General features: G+C 40.0%; 1 protein-coding gene and 1 pseudogene across 2 annotated transcripts in view; both read right to left on the bottom strand.

Moving 5' to 3' along the window:
- LOC146648583 (caspase-8-like) overlaps positions 1 to 17,102 on the bottom strand; it is a 114,998-nt gene that overhangs the window by 55,144 nt on the left and 42,752 nt on the right. The gene's annotated exons all lie outside the window — the stretch shown is intronic.
- On the bottom strand, positions 12,962 to 15,225 carry LOC146648586 (GTPase IMAP family member 9-like; annotated as a pseudogene). Its single transcript, XR_014908468.1, has 2 exons — positions 15,172 to 15,225; positions 12,962 to 14,103 (listed from the first exon to the last, which is right to left on the bottom strand). The product of XR_014908468.1 is annotated as a GTPase IMAP family member 9-like (transcript).

The following is a 17,102-nucleotide window of genomic DNA, read 5'->3' as shown; positions in this document are numbered from 1 at the left end:
TGTGGTATAAAAAGAGATGAAAGAGGCAAACACATGTGCCATAGTTAGGGGTTTAAGTGGGCCTTTTTATTTATTTATCATCAGCAAGGAACAAGTGACTTTTAATGTCATAAACTTTATGGACAGGATCATACTTCTACTTTTTAACGACAAAACCCTCTACTGGTGCAGTTTGATATATACAGTGGGGCAAAAAAGTATTTAGTCAGCCACCGATTGTGCAAGTTCCCCCACTTAAAATGATGACAGAGGTCAGTAATTTGCACCAGAGGTACACTTCAACTGTGAGAGACAGAATGTGAAAAAAAAATCCATGAATCCACATGGTAGGATTTGTAAAGAATTTATTCGTAAATCAGGGTGGAAAATAAGTATTTGGTCACCTCAAACAAGGAAAATCTCTGGCTCTCACAGACCTGTAACGTCTTCTGTAAGAAGCTTTTCTGTCCCCCACTCGTTACCTGTATGAATGGCACCTGTTTGAACTCATCATCTGTATAAAAGACACCTGTCACAGCCCATGGCCAAGACCAAAGAGCTTTCGAAGGACACCAGGAAAAGTATTGTAGACCTGCACCAGACTGGGAAGAGTGAATCTACAATAGGCAAGCAGCTTGGTGTGAAAAAATCCACTGTGGGAGCAATCATCAGAAAATGGAAGACATACAAGACCACTGATAATCTCCCTCGATCTGGGGCTCCACGCAAGATCTCATCCCGTGGGGTCAAAATGATCATGAGAACGGTGAGCAAAGATCCCAGAACCACACGGGGGGACCTGGTGAATGACCTGCAGAGAGCTGGGACCAAAGTAACAAAGGTCACCATCAGTAACACACTACAACGGCAGGGAATCAAATCCCGCAGTGCCAGACGTGTTCCACTGCTGAAGCCAGTGCATGTCCAGGCCCGTCTGAAGTTTGCCAGAGAGCACATGGATGATACAGCAGAGGATTGGGAGAATGTCATGTGGTCAGATGAAACCAAAGTAGAACTTTTTGGTATAAACTCAACTCGTCGTGTTTGGAGGACGAAGAATACTGAGTTGCATCCCAAGAACACCATACCTACTGTGAAGCATGGGGGTGGAAACATCATGCTATGGGGCTGTTTTTCTGCCAAGGGGACAGGACGACTGATCCGTGTTAAGGACAGAATGAATGGGGCCATGTATCGTGAGATTTTGAGCCAAAACCTCCTTCCATCAGTGAGAACTTTGAAGATGAAACGAGGCTGGGTCTTCCAACATGACAATGATCCAAAACACACCGCCCGGGCAACAAAGGAGTGGCTCCGTAAGAAGCATTTGGAAGTCCTGGAGTGGCCTAGCCAGTCTCCAGATCTCAACCCCATAGAAAATCTGTGGCGGGAGTTGAAAGTCCGTGTTGCTCGGCGACAGCCCCAAAACATCACTGCTCTCGAGAAGATCTGCATGGAGGAATGGGCCAAAATACCAGTGTTAGATTATAATATTATTTTATGCCATGTTATACCCCTAACTAAAGATTGTGAATTATTATGTAGTTTTAGTTTGCATCATTCTCCTGAATTAGAAGAAGCTGATAACTATTGCATTCGTTAAACTGATTTGCATTACATTAGCCTGCTGATTTATTGTGGATGAATGATATTGTTTTATGATGTTATAAGAAATACTGTTTGCAGAAAGTCATCGCCTTATTTGTCTGATTAGAAGAGAACAGAATATACTGGAGTTTTCTGCCCCAACTCAGCAGGAGCAGATAAACGGGGAGCCAAGGTCGTAGCTTAGGCGCCGTGTGAGAGAAAAGCATGTGAATGTTTAGGCTTTTATGATAAGGTGGGAGAACCAGAGGCTATAAGAGTTTGAGCAATCCTCCACCATTTTGAGATCTGAGGCTGTCTGCATACAGTGTCCATCTCCCACGTGTGTGATCATTAAAATCATCGTTTGACTCGACCCGACCGGACCAGTGTTGTTATTGTGGTTTTTCTCTTGTCTCCATCCCCAATATTTTGAACCATAACACCAGCTACTGTGTGTGCAAACCTGGTAAAGACCTATAGTAAACGTTTGACCTCTGTTATTGCCAACAAAGGTTATGTTACAAAGTATTGAGTTGTATTTTTGTTATTGACCAAATACTTATTTTCCACCCTGATTTACGAATAAATTCTTTACAAATCCTACCATGTGGATTCATGGATTTTTTTTTCACATTCTGTCTCTCACAGTTGAAGTGTACCTCTGGTGCAAATTACTGACCTCTGTCATCATTTTAGGTGGGGGAACTTGCACAATCGGTGGCTGACTAAATACTTTTTTGCCCCACTGTAGCATTACAGGAGGCAACATTTACTTGTGGCTGGAACGACTTCGGGTGTCCATAAGTTATGTTTGCGGTACTTCAGCATCTAGCTAGCCCTACCGACGACCAGCGAGCATAAAGGGAGTGAGGTTTTTTTTGGAGTGTCAGGTAATTTCAAATGCAACATTTCTATCAGCTCAACAAACATCAGCAAACACACGAACTGTTTGTGTGCAGTTTCTTTTCAGTGTTGCTAGCTAAAGGCCCAGCTGAGAAGAAGGAGAGAACAGTTTTCAAATGAAACAATGAAACAAGTACTTTCTAGGGTACGTGTTATGGAGGGACTAAGTGGGGGTAGGTTTTGATTATTGATTTTGCAAATAAAATCGATTCTAGATTGAGTAACACGATATCGATTCAGTGTAAAAAATAATTACACTGTTAGATCCCAAGTACCCTGTGATTACGTGTAATTTCATTTATACGTGTTGTGCCAAAAGTGACTTGAGTTATTTAGTTGATGATATTTTCCTCTAACCCAGGGGTCTCAAACTAACCACCCGTATATTGACGTGAAAAAAATATGATGGAGTTTGGCCCTTTAAGTTACTTTTTTGTGTTAGAGAGGATTTGTTTGTTGTTGAGTGCAATGTTAAAACAAGTTGTGTGGTCAGCTCATTTAAGTTTGAGACCCCTGCTCTGACCCATTTACAACTGGACTAGTTATGGGAAATGAAACTGGTTATAAATACCAAGGCTGTAAACATGTTTATTCCTACTGTAGTGTTCGACATTTTAACTTTCTGTCTGTGAGGACTGAGTTACATTTGCAATTACCAGCCAAAATGGCAAAACAATGTTTTGTTCAAAAACAAAAATAAACAAATATCTTCAATGAAATCCTCTGATCACACTTTTCTGCTGTCACACAGAGTCACCTTCTGCTCATCCACTTGAATAAGTGCCTTTCGTTCCAGCCTGTTAAGGTCATTTAGGAAACAAGCCTGTATTAACTGGTGATAGTTACAGCTTGACTCATGCAGGTGCCTGCTAATGATCTACTTCGTGGTGGTGCTTTTTAGGATGGGGACAAATGTGGCAGATGGGGACATGCAGCCTGAGGAAATATATCCCCTTTTACATTTGGGTAGGACGGAGAAAACCAGGGTGACTTCTGAGAGGTTATTAGTTATTCTCTCAAATATTATCTTTGAAAAAGAAAAAAACAACAAAAACAAACAAAAGAATCCTCATAAACTTGATTGTAGGACAGAGTAGTTATACACTACAGGTCCAGCCTGCTTCCTCTTTGATAGGTACTGATGGTGCACAAAACAGTTATATAAGCAAAATATATTTATTATCAGTAGTATTATTATTTTGTCTGTCACTTAACATTTTAGACAGAGAAGATCTGAATTATTTGGTTAACGGACTGTCATACATTTCATACAGCTACATTTTGAATAGAAATTACAACTATGTCTGAGTTTGCAGTATTATGGCATCAACATTTATGTCTAAACAAATTTTTCCCAACAAGTTGTTGTAATACACATTTTAGGCTAAGTAGTCTTCCACAGGGCACACATGAAATTATTATTCAGGCACATTCACATTTCTTGCTAAATGATCGCTTTGTTTCCAGCCATTATTAATTACTGCAGCAAGTACAGTAGCTTACAGAAGAATGAAAGTATTTGCTTTGAGGAGTTGCATATTCTTTTGCAGAACATAATGCAATGAAGCAGGGCCGCTGAATCATCTGTGTGCACACTCTCAAGGACACCAAAAGAGGTAACATGCAATAACTATTACATTTAAAATGAAGACTTTGTAAGATAATAAAACCTGCATCTTGCTGCTGTTAGTTACAGTTGTGATATTTAAACTGTGTAAATGTCTGTAATGCAGACTCAGCATGTCTGCCAAAGACATTGTGAGGAGAAATAAAACAGCCATCCAAACGATTCTGTCTGGAGACTACAGGCTGATCCTCAACAAAGTTTATGAGAAGGAGCTGATCACTGAACGGGAGTACAACATTCTTAAAAGTATCGGCGGAAAAGATGTGGAGGGACACATCGTTGAGCTCGTGGATAAGATCATGAGTAAAGGAGACGATACCTGCGGAGCTTTTCTGAACTTCCTGCAAACTGATGAAAACATTAAAAGTACTTTCCCTCAACTGAAGGACTTAAAAAATGACATCCTGTTTCTACATGGTAATTACACACACACAGAAAAGTTGTGATCATATTCTGGTTGCATGTGTAACTCTGTTTCTCTCTATGTTCTGTCACAAGACGGCTCCAGTCAAATGGAGGTGAGGTCCTACTTCTGGAAATACAGAGCAGCTCAAATAAGTTACAACATTTGTGTCAGAGAGATAATGTGCTGTTTAATCAATTTCCTTCACATAATATTGCAAGATGTATGACATGGGGTCATCTCAAAGACTGTTGCTACATTCATATAGCCTATGGTACTCAGTGTTTGTATCTATCAGTCCATCCAGGCCTGTGCTGGTGGGAGCAGGTCTGTGATACAAAGCTTGTCCTCAACTCTAGAAGACGAGCTGGACTCTACTGAGGTGGCAGCACTTTGCTTCCTGTGTCGTGATGTTGTTAGCAGAAGTCATCTGAAAGGGGTCAGTGCTACATGTTCTATACTGTTATCCTTCCACTTGTTTTACTGACATGTTTATGGATGCGTCACTTGTAGGACTGACAGTATGATAGATAGCTTAGATATGTTCATATTCACTGATAGACTTTCTAATGACCCCCCCCCCCCCCCCCCCCACAGATCACTAATATCAAAGACCTGTTCTCAAGCTTAAAGGAAAAAGGTCTCCTGCAGAACAATTGTTTCCTTTCTCAGCTTCTCTCAACTATTGATTGAGTAGACCTCGTCAGGTCCCTGGGCATAGATAGCAAACGATCAAAGGACACAGATGGGAGTCCTGTTCTGTCACAGTACAGGTGAACGCAGTCCCACATTGACTTTACTATGACAGCATGCATATAGTAATAATTAGTACTTAAATGCTATCAGTTTGAATTACAAAATCTTTTTGTCTGTATGGCTTTCTCTCCACATTTTTATTTTTTCTTCTTTTTTTCCCCACTGTTAGGGTGATGCTGTACAAAATATGTGATGCTATGAATAACGACAATATCGCAATCATGAAGTTTCTACTGAGATCAAAGCTGCTCAAAAGCACACTGGATCAATGCAAAGTGAGATAGCATTTGCACACATCTCCAGCTATTTTAAAATCAACTCACCATATCTACATCTACAGGATGTAGTCATTAAGAAACAACTGTATCTGGGCTTCAGATTTTAAATCCTATGGTGATTTTCTTTTTAACAAAACATTTATTTCTCAATAAATGAACATCAGTACATCACAAGAAGAAAATAAATTGTCACAGGGCTGAAATATAATTGACCATATATAACAAAACACACTCTTTTCTTAAAGCACCACTGAGAAGAAAAATCAGTTAAATTATTTGTCAATGGATACAATGGAAATTCAGCTTTAACCTCCTAAGACCCGAACTCTTTCATGGCATGAATTTTTACTTTCTCTTTGCTATTTGGGCTGATTGTGAGCAGATGAATGTAAAAACAAAGAATTTCCAGATTTTTATTTTTATTTTTTTTTCCTGATTTTTGTTTGTGAGAAAAGTGAGATCCACATATTGGGACATTTTAAATTTAAAAGAACAGTGGCAGTATAATGTCCTCGTGTGGATATCAGGCCCTTGTAGAGCTTGTAGACATCTATATTTAACCAGCTAAATGAAAGTTGTATCAACCTTTTTCCCTGCAATATTATTAATCTTATGTTTTCTTCTTTTATATATAGAAAGTTTTGCTTGACCCACCACAAAATTTAACAGCTTCCATCTTACCAGCCTCTTTTTTGTATAGCTGGCACCAAACAGAAATGCCAATGAAGACAAAGCCACTCCACATTTTTCAAAGACGTGTTAACATAATGAACAGTGGTTCATTTCTATGTTTCTCTTGATCATAGACTGGATGTAAAAAATAAACAAAACATATATAAAGCTAACTTTTGGATCTGAAATGTGAAAGCATTTAAGAAGTGCTTTAAACTTGCAATTATTCTAAGTGCATCCATCCCTAAATCTAAACTAAAAACTGAAGGTCACAGAGAATTTCAGTCTATGATCTGTGCACCCAGCTGACTTGTTCATCACAGAGCTGAAGATTTGTGTCTTTAAACTGGCATTTGAGTAGCATTTTGCTGTGAAGCAGTTGATAGATTTATAGTGTAGCTGCAGAGCCTCTGTGAACTAAAACCATCTTTGCTGTTAATTCCAGACAGCGCTGGATGTGTTTGCTCAGATGGAAAAGAAAGATTTAATATCAGACACAAATGTCAGTGTGTTGCATGAAATACTCCAAGAGTTTGATCAAGAGCTGGCAATGATTGTAGAGAACTACATTCAAGGTAAGAGAGACATTTTTCACTTTACCACAGAAAAACATTTAGATGTAAACAGTGTGTTTCTGTGAACATCATCAAATGATTGTACTCGTTACAGGAGTCCCCCAGCAGCAGCAGATGTTACCTCCTCTATGGGCAGAAATCTGTGCCATCAGAAACTGAATTTGAATAAGTTAAATTTGAATTTGAATTGCTCAGATTGAAACTGAATTGTAACTTGAATAAATGCTTTTGAAAACTGAATTTGAATTAGTCTAATTTGAAATTGAATTTATGGTTTGAAAATGATCATCACTAAATTGAAATTGAATTTTATATTTTGAAAATGAATTGATTTGCTTTGAAACTGCATTTTATCCTTTAAAAATTCAGCTCTCGAATAATTTCAGTTTCACTTCTCACCATTCAGTTTCAGTTCTACAATTCAATTTCAGTTCCAAAATTCAGTTTTTCGGAACTTACATCCGGTTCCGGTTCAAGCGCAGATTAATAGAACTACGTTTTACTAGCGGACCGAAAGTGTTACCGACGGGAATCTACAGCGTCTTGAGCTGAATTAAGACTTCAGAAGTCATTCGTCATGTCGAATGACCAGCGGATAAACTCTCAGGTTAATAATAAATGTATTACATGTATAAGAACAAGCGTCATGTTAACTAATGATAGCCGTACAGTAACTTTTATGCTTATTGTAGCTGTTAGCTAAAAACGCTAATTTAGCGTAGTTTGCCCTGAATTCAGCTTTGACAACAAATATGATCGACTGTTTCTAGTAGAATTCCAAAGTTGTCATCTTGGACCCTCTCAGAGTACCCCCTCTGTATGCTTGCAGAGACCCCTACAGTAGGGAAACATGCAAAACGGTGTCCAAACCTTTGTATTTTAGCTTTATTTATGTCTTACACAGCATCCCAACTCTTTAGCTAACTTAATAACTTTAGCTAAAGTGAATAGTTAGTCTAATTCATTAGTGCAGCATTACTGGATCATCTCTGTTTGAAGTGATATAATATGATATACAACTATCACTGTGTTTAACTACCATAATAATTCTACTTAATTAGATTTTTTTTTTTAAACATACTGCTCCATTACTATGTTTGACAGGCTGAAGTTGTCGGGTCACCTCCTAAATCGACCATCTTTTACAGGTGTTTTGTGCCAGAAATGGAGTGTCCACTGAAGACTGAAGATACTGAATCTCTACGCCTTGCCATCCATCCCTCTTGTGCCTTCATCTAGACAAGAGACAAACTTAACCACTCTCATATGCTCTGTACCTACATCACCTTCCCTGACAGTTGTAGCTTGGCTCATCTGAGGGTGAAATTATAAGAATGTGTTATTTTGCAAAGTGCTCTCTAGGGTTCCTAAATAAAATATGGCATTGAGGTCATTTCTTTCGAATTAATCGCTTCTTCTGAAATATAAGAACCTCTCCTGGTTTTAATGGCACTTTGGATTTCCTTACTTTCTGTTCCACTCCCAACCCCAAATAGATGCTGACAAGCTGCCACAGTAACATGGAAGAGGGAAAGAAGTTGGAAAGGACTACTACAAATAAACCTAATGCCTAACAATGTAAAATAAGAACAATAATAAAGATAAGATGAAGTAACAAGTTTTTAGTTTTTAGTTTATTCCAAATGATCATCCAGATGTCTGTGACATGTGATGACAAACACCATAATGGAAGGCCTTAGTCATCACATGCTTAAACTCATATATTTTTGCATATGCTGAACAGGCAGTCAGACATGCTGTAACTGTGGGGTAGAAAACAGCATGAACACCATACGGCAGGGGTCTCAAACTCCAGTCCTCGAGGGCATGGAAAAGTTGCATGACACTGGCCCTTGAGGACTGGAGTTTGAGACCCCTGTCATATGGAATATGACAGGTGTGGTTGAACTGCATGAAGACTCTGAAGCTTCTCTTCTCTTCTGGCAGGACAGGAATGTGGCCTTGTCCTGTGAGCCACTGTAAGGATGTACTTAGAGTAGAACTGGACTGTCACCGGCCTCAGGCTCTTCACCCTTTTCAAAGACAAAGCAGTCATTTAGATAAAATATTAGATATTGTTTACCTGTAAATGCACAAAGTCAATTTAGAAATGTTATTATTGTCAAGAGTGAACAAGCACTGATAGTGTAATCTACAGCTGTGGCCAAACGTTTAGAGAATGAGAAGTGTTGTTTGCTTATTTACAAAGTTTGCTGTTTCAGTGATAGTTGTATATCACATTATATCACTTCAAACAGAGGTGATCCAGTAATGCTGCACTAATGAATTTGACTAACTATTCACTTTAGCTAAAGTTATTAAGTTAGCTAAAGAGTTGGGATTCTGTGTAAGACATAAATAAAGCTAAAATACAAAGGTTTGGACACCGTTTAGCATGTTTCCCTACTGTAGGGGTCTCTGCAAGCATACAGAGGGGGTACTCTGAGAGGGTCCAAGATGACAACTTTGGAATTCTACTAGAAACGGTCGATCATATTTGTTGTCAAAGCTGAATTCAGGGCAAACTACGCTAAATTAGCGTTTTTAGCTAGCAGCTACAATAAGCATAAAAGTTACTGTACGGCTGTCATTAGTTAACATGACGCTTGTTCTTATACATGTAATACATTTATTACCAACCTGAGAGTTCATCCGCTGGTCATTCGACATGACGAATGACTTCTGAAGTCTAATTCAGCTCAAGACGCTGTAGATTCCCGTCGGTAACACTTTCGGTCCGCTAGTAAAACGTAGTTCTATTAATCTGCGCTTGAACCGGAACCGGATGTAAGTTCCGAAAAACTGAATTTTGGAACTGAAATTGAATTGTAGAACTGAAACTGAATGGTGAGAAGTGAAACTGAAATTATTCGAGAGCTGAATTTTTAAAGGATAAAATGCAGTTTCAAAGCAAATCAATTCATTTTCAAAATATAAAATTCAATTTCAATTTAGTGATGATCATTTTCAAACCATAAATTCAATTTCAAATTAGACTAATTCAAATTCGGTTTTCAAAAGCATTTATTCAAGTTACAATTCAGATTCAGTCTGAGCAATTCAAATTCAAATTTAACTTATTCAAATTCAGTTTCTGATGGCACAGATTTCTGCCCATACTCCTCATGTCAGTATTGACAACTGTATCTGTCTGTGTGTTTCTGAACATTTAATTCTGTGTGTCAGTTTGCTGATCACTGTGATGTTTATTCTCACAGAGGTTTTTTAACATAAATGAATCCCATCTTCCTCTGTCTGTAACTGAAACTCAGAGCAGTTGTAAGTATCTCTGTTCAGAAAAAATTGTAATTATTTTTTAGGAATTCCTACAGTCACTCTGGTTTTTATTATTTTGTCATAATAATACTGGACATGTAAATATGTTGTTCTTTTGTCTCTAAGGCAGAAGAGAGATTATTTACACTGATGCACGATCACAGCCCAACTCTCTTCCTGATCAGGTAGTTCATTCAGACTTTTATGCTTTCATTCATTCTTTTGTCGGAACACTAACATTTATATTAATGTAAAAACATAATAATTCACATTTGCTTTGTTTGTGTCCTGTAGTCAGAATACTACACTTTGACTCATACGTCTCATGGTTTATGTGTGATCATCAATAATGAGACCTTCACTACTGAAACATATCTACGTGCTCGAAGGGGAACTCAGAAGGATGCAGGTAGAGTTCTGACCTTCAAACCATATCATGACCCGATTTATGTATGACTGTTTTAACTAGAAGCACTGAGACCTGCACCAATTACTGCACATACAGATCAGATATTCTTTGGTTTTGTAATCTACTGCTATACCTTCATTTGTTTCTTTTCTATGTGGCACAGATGCTCTGAACACAGTGTTCACAAGCTTAGGCTTTAAAGTGCTGATACACAACAACCTGACTGCAGCACAAATACGAAATGAATTAAGAATGTACAGCAAGAAGAATTTTGTGAATGATAATGCCTTGGTAAGTAGATTTATACATCTTTGGAATTGTATCCTCAACCACCATTCTATATTCTTAATTTATTTTATATTCCTGGATTTGCATGTCCCAGTGATCCCAGAGGCTATGTTGTCTAGGACTTTTTGTACCCTGGTAGGGTTTTGCATGGCGAATGGGCCCTGGATGAGGGACCAGACAGAGTGATTCAAAAACCCCAATGAGCAGAATATCCAGGGTACAGTTGCCCAGCATAGGGTTACCAGGATCTGCCCTTGAGCCAGGCCCGTGGAGGGTGCCCAGGAGTGAGCGTTTGGTGGGCAGACCTTAATCTATGTGGGCTGGCTGGGACAGCCTGGAAAAGGGACATGGGCCCACCCTCCTGTAGGTCCAACACCTGCAGGAGGTGTTATAGGGGTCAGGTGCATTGTGTGCTGGGCGGCGGCCAGGGGCGGAGACCCTGCTGGACAGACCCCTGGCTACCAAGACTAGCGATTAGGATATGGAATATATTACGTGAAGTTGAAATGTACCAGCTAGATCTGGCTCTGGAACCAGTCTCCTGGAGAGAGCTGGACTCTGTCTCAGTCTGGTGTTGCTGTAAGCCAGGGCTGCCCAATCCCAGTCCTCGAGAGCTACTATCCTGCAGCTTTTAGATGCATCCCTACTCCAACACAGCTGAATCAAATGGTTTGATTACCTCTTCAGCATGCCATCATGTTTGGCAAAGGCCTGATAACAAGCCATTCATTTGATTTGGGTGTGTGGGAACAAGGATGCATCTAAAAGCTGCAGGACGGTAGCTCTCGAGGACCGGGATTGGGCACCCCTGCTGTAAGCCAATCACTACCTGGTGGTTTTCAGTTTTTGTCCCGGTTGCGGAACACTGGACGAGCTCTTTACCCTCCTGAGGATACTTAATGGTGCATGGGAGTTTGCTCAATGTGTTTTGTGGACAAGGAGAAGACATTTGCATGGAAACTGCTGCTTGCCTTGTACCGGTCCTCAGTGGAGAGCATGCTCTCCCACTGTCTAGGTGTTTGGTGTGCAGGGGCCACTGCTAAGAAAAGGAAGGCTGCACAGAGGGTAATCAAGACTCCCACCCCCAAAACATCATTGGCTGCCCTCTGCCACCCCTGGAGGTTATACAGGCCAGATTCTCCTGTCTCAGGAAAACCAGGGCCATCACAGATGACCCACTGCACCACCTGTTTGGCCCACCGCCCTCTGGTTGGCGCCTCAGGTCAATCAGCTCGCACACCTCTAGACTTTTTAAAGTCTGCTTACCCTTATGTTATTGTGATTATCTGTAAACATATAATCTGAGTTTAAAGTCTGCTTGAAAAAAATAGAAAAATATTTCTGACAGATCAGGAAATATCACAAAACACACAGGATGTGTTTGTGTAGTCTGTTTAGGGGTAGGGGTAGCATTAAGTAAATAGTGGACTTGTAAGATCTGGTATAGAGGTGAAGGAAGGATAGAACTTGCTCCAAAGTAATAACCAGTAGATTTGGGGGTGTGGGACAGGCTGTGATCACATGACCTGGGCTTTGGAGAGTTTACCAACTGTATTTAACAGTAAACAGGGAGATGTTACTTGAGATGTTAGGCCTGATTTGCCCCAGCTGTGTTTCCCTCCTGTTTTCCATTCTGTGATTGCTCCCTCTGCGTATTTAAGTTCTGTGTCCTGTCGTGATCTACACCTGTCCATATGCCCGACTGCGCTTAGGGTCCTCCATATCACCACTCCTGCCTGCACACAGCCTTCACATGACAGACAAATGCTTACAGTTCTAGAGGTCATGGCACAAAGTTCACAAATCTAAGTTTATTGTCAGGTTGCGAGTCACACATGTGAAGGAAAAAGGCAACGCAAACAACTGAGTCAAGAGGAAGGTAAAAGTTGGAGCAAAGATGGATTCGTTCACCAAGAAAGTGAAGAAAAGTAAATCTCACAAACAAAAAAACAACATCATTGGCAACAAGAGAAGTTACAAAGATACATACATATAGATATCTCTAACTAAAATAATGACTGAACACTGTGAATTTCCCAAAAGCCCACAGTATGAACTCCAACTAATAAATCACTAAGATAACATAAAAAGGAAATTCAATATGTCCACTGGATCTGCTGTTTGAAAACAGGTAGCAAAAAAAAAAGACGAAAAAGCTTCAAAACTTCAGAAAGAAGATTGAAAAAATTTTACGGGAACCTTACATATAATTCCCAAAATATTACATTTTTTGAACTTGTTGCTATCTGTGACATCATGCTAGGAACTCTAGACAGGCAGGGAACGCTAAGAAAAAGTTTAAAACAATGATACAGAGCGGCAGTCATGCATTTCTATATAAAAAGATCCTGACTGTCATTCAATGCATGAGTGAAAATTTAAATTCGAAGCCAAAATTTTAACACCGTCCCAAGTGTTTTAATTCCTGCAACCAGCAAAGGTAATGGATTAAACTTCTCAGCTTCATCTCTGGCTTCATTTTCATATCTCGACTGAATCTTGCGTCTTTCTTCCTCCACTTCTCTCTCACACTTCTCCTTTAACTTCTTCATGTCCCATTCTCTCTCCTCTCTCTCCCTCTTCCTCTCCTCCTCTCTCTCCTTCCTCTCCCTCTCTCTCTCAGCCTGGAGTTGTTTGTTGTATCTCTGCATCTCTTTCTCATATCTTTCCCGTATTTCTCTCTCCATTTTCTCCTTTTCTTTCTGTATTTCTTCTTCTTTCTCTCTCAATATGCGTTGTTTCTCCTCTTCAATCGCCCTCTCAGCCTCTTGGAACATCTCGTTGGTGTAGTGGCTTCCTCCGTTCTTCTGGACTATCTCTCTGATCTTCTGGATCAGCTCAGTAACCTGAGAGCGCTCCTTCATTTTATTGTTGAAGACGTGGTACTGACCGTTACATCTGGCCACGAGTTCCTGCAGGTCTGAGCTTCCTTGCAAGAACTCTTCAATAGTGGTGCCTTCAAGTTGGTCTCCATGGGTAAAGAGAACCATGCTGTATTTGTCTGCTGCGTGGCCAAAGATTTTTTGAATCTTTTGCACCGTCTGTTTTTCCTCTTCAGTGTATCTGCCCAGTCTGACGACCACCAAGAAGATATGGGGTCCTGGAGAAGCATAGGAGATGCACTGGCATACATCTTTAGTTGTTCTCTCCTTATCAACCCGGGGTGTCAATGACAGCAACGCGATGTCGATCCACTGTAGCTTTTCCTTTGAAAGATTCTACAGTCACAGATATGGGACGGAACTTGGATTCAAAGCACTCACGGCCCAGAATAGTGTTTCCAGTAGCACTCTTTCCAGTTCCAGTCTTCCCCACCATCACAATCCTCATCTCATCATTTGTGTAGAAATCTGTGTAGAAAGATCAGAAAGAATACATGGCATGAAATACATCCATCCATCCATTCGCTTCCGCTTATCCTTTTCAGGGTCGCGGGGGGCGCTGGAGCATATCCCAGCTGTCATAGGGCGAGAGGCGGGGTACACCCTGGACAGATCGCCAGTCTGTGGCAAGGCTAACACATAGGGACAGACAACCATTCACACTCACATTCATTCGCACATTCACACCTAGTGGCAATTTGGATTATCCAATTAACCTATCCCCACAAGCATGAAATATATTGTATTTATTATACATATACCTGATCATGCACCGGGTTTGGGGTCGGTATTTTAGGTTACAAATGTTCTGGTAGATGGTCAAAAGTTAATTCAACATCTACAGAGATGGGTCACAAGTCTCTATTCTGCTGTTGATCCTGTGAAATCAGAGTCATCCTCAGTAATGATCCTGACACTCTGCTATCAGGAAATGCAATTATTCTGGATTTCTTTTTTCTTTTCTGGTCGATATAATCACGAATGGCTTGTAAATATCACACTTATGAACCATGTAACTAGAATGTTACAGTGGATAACATATTTAATAGCAGAAATCTTAATGGACATTCAAAAGTTATGACCTCTCTTCCATATCTCAGAGCAAAATTCACAAACTGCTGTCTCAGAGACTTGGTTAAATAAGGAGCAGGTTGACATGGTTAGAAAGGAGCACTATGGACAATAGTAATGACCAAAGGAGAACAGTGAGTCTTTGTCTTTGTTTTCCTATTGCCCATTATTATTGCTTGTTATTATTATTAGCTAATGAAAATGTAGGCAGTGCAAAATGTAGTTTTTATTTTTTGTTCATTTTTGTATAATGGGGTAGGTCTTGATAAACATTAAGCTTCTACCTACTCTCTTTCAGACTTAAAACATTTATTTAAACCATCACAGGTCTTTTTCTAATACTGACCTCAATGATCTTGTTTTTGTTTTTATAATCTATCGACCTGCTTGCCAACCAAACATGATTTTAAATCAGCCATGATCACTGCTGTAACACTAGAAAACATGACTAACATGATGACTTACCGAACTTGCCAGCCATGCTTGGGTTGTAATTGCTTCTGTCGATGTTCAGTCTAAACAGTGTTTTATAGCCAACTGAAGTGGAGTAAGAAGTGAAAGGCAAAGACTGTGCTGCAGCTTCTTCAACAGGCAGCATGAGCCAAACCACACCTACAATGACTCTACTGAACACAGAGTGAAAGTGAAATTATAGTTTGGCCCCGTTATTTCCGTTACAAGCTGATTGTTCTAAAACCGGACATGGACTCAAATGTGTTCAGAAATCAGCATCTGTCTGCATTAACTACTATGTGAATAAATCTTTTTTTTGTTCCTGAATATTGTTTATTAAAAGTTATTTGTCAATGGAAAATTGTTAGTAGTCAGTATAAGCTTTTAATGATATAAGTTTGCATATGACCTTTTGATGACTTAGACCAGCGGACTTCAACCTTTTTTGCACCACGGACCGGTTTATGCCCGACAATATTTTCACGGACCGGCCTTTAAGGTGTCGCGGATAAATACAACAAAATAAAACTAGTACCGGTACCGGAAAAAAGAAAATTTCTTCATAACACACGTGAAAAGACCCAGGAAAACAGAGTTAACGATAAAAACGATAACAAAATAACGCTTAAAACCGATAAAAGCCCTGAAAACCATACATTTCACACCTGATTCTCAACTCTCGCGGCCCGGTACCAAACTACTCACGGACTGGTACCGGTCCGAGGCCCAGGGGTTGGGGACCGCTGACTTAGACTGTTGTCCACTACAAGACTTGTTTCTGTTTTATAAATCTTTCTCACAGCGATAATAGCTGAACAAGCTATTACTGTTTCACTCCTGCCAGGAAGAGGAGAGCTGGACACTTTTATCTGCACTCCCTAACAAGAAGCGGGGCCGCGTCCTTCTGAATCCCACAACACACACACATAAACCTGAACCACTCTTATCTTCACTCCCTTCTTCTATCCCACAACACACACATGCACATACATACGCACTAACATTCCTCTGTCTATGAACAGATGTATTCATTATTGTATTACTTTTCTCGTGTATAAATAAAGACAAGTGCAAGAACAGAGCGCACATCACAGGGCTCCCACTCTGGTGTGAGCGTTCTGTGATCACCATTGCAAGTAAAAATTCAGCGTGTGTGTCTCCACTCTCTGACTCTCAGCTGAAGAAGTGTCTTTTAGAATAAATCTCTTGACATTTATTTTGGTCCTTCGTAGCCGGGGCAGAAACATCAGAACTGTTATCTGTGACTCTGTTCTAGGATCCAGCACTGATTTCTGACGCCGTGGGAAGCCAGCACCGAAGTCTGTGCACAGCGCTCTTAGACGAGGCCGAAAGACCTGGACCGTTAAATTCGGATTCGGGCCGGTGTCCTTAGTCTGGTCCACGGTGGGATTCAGTCTGACAATCCAAACCACCAGTGAGATGTCTGAGGGTGAGAAACACTATTTTGATATACAGTATAAAACGGCCGCAAAGGTTTAAAGAAACGTGATAAAATAGGTTTAAGTTTGGCAAAAAGAACTAAGTTTAGACTGGTTTTAGAGGTAGCCGTAAAATACTTTGTGACAAATTAGCGCGCAAATGTCTATGTGTGTATGTGTCTGGAAGTAAGTTGATTTTACAGCACAATACGCTGCTGAACTACTTTCATTTTTTATTTTCTTTTTTTTCTTTGCTGAGGCTCACGTACTGGTGACAAAGGAGTTTCATCTCATAAAACTGATACCGCGTCACCTGTAGGGTTAAGTCGAAGGCCGTATCAGTAAACCACTCTGAAATTACTAAACAGGATCACAAAACCCCATGTGTCAGTTGCAAAAAAAGCAGGTACTCAATGGTATCAATTAGGTAACATCCTGCAAAAGGTAGAAAATGCTAAATATACACCTACAGAAGAAGAGGGTTGGGCACAGGGTAAAAGAACA

This window comes from Rhamphochromis longiceps, linkage group LG18 (genome assembly GCF_057381845.1).
Source record: "Rhamphochromis longiceps isolate RC_006_pf linkage group LG18, R_longiceps_female_GT1.1, whole genome shotgun sequence".
Taxonomy (NCBI): domain Eukaryota; kingdom Metazoa; phylum Chordata; class Actinopteri; order Cichliformes; family Cichlidae; genus Rhamphochromis; species Rhamphochromis longiceps.
Note: the sequence above shows the minus strand (reverse complement) of the source record. Positions and strands in the feature narration are given on the sequence as shown.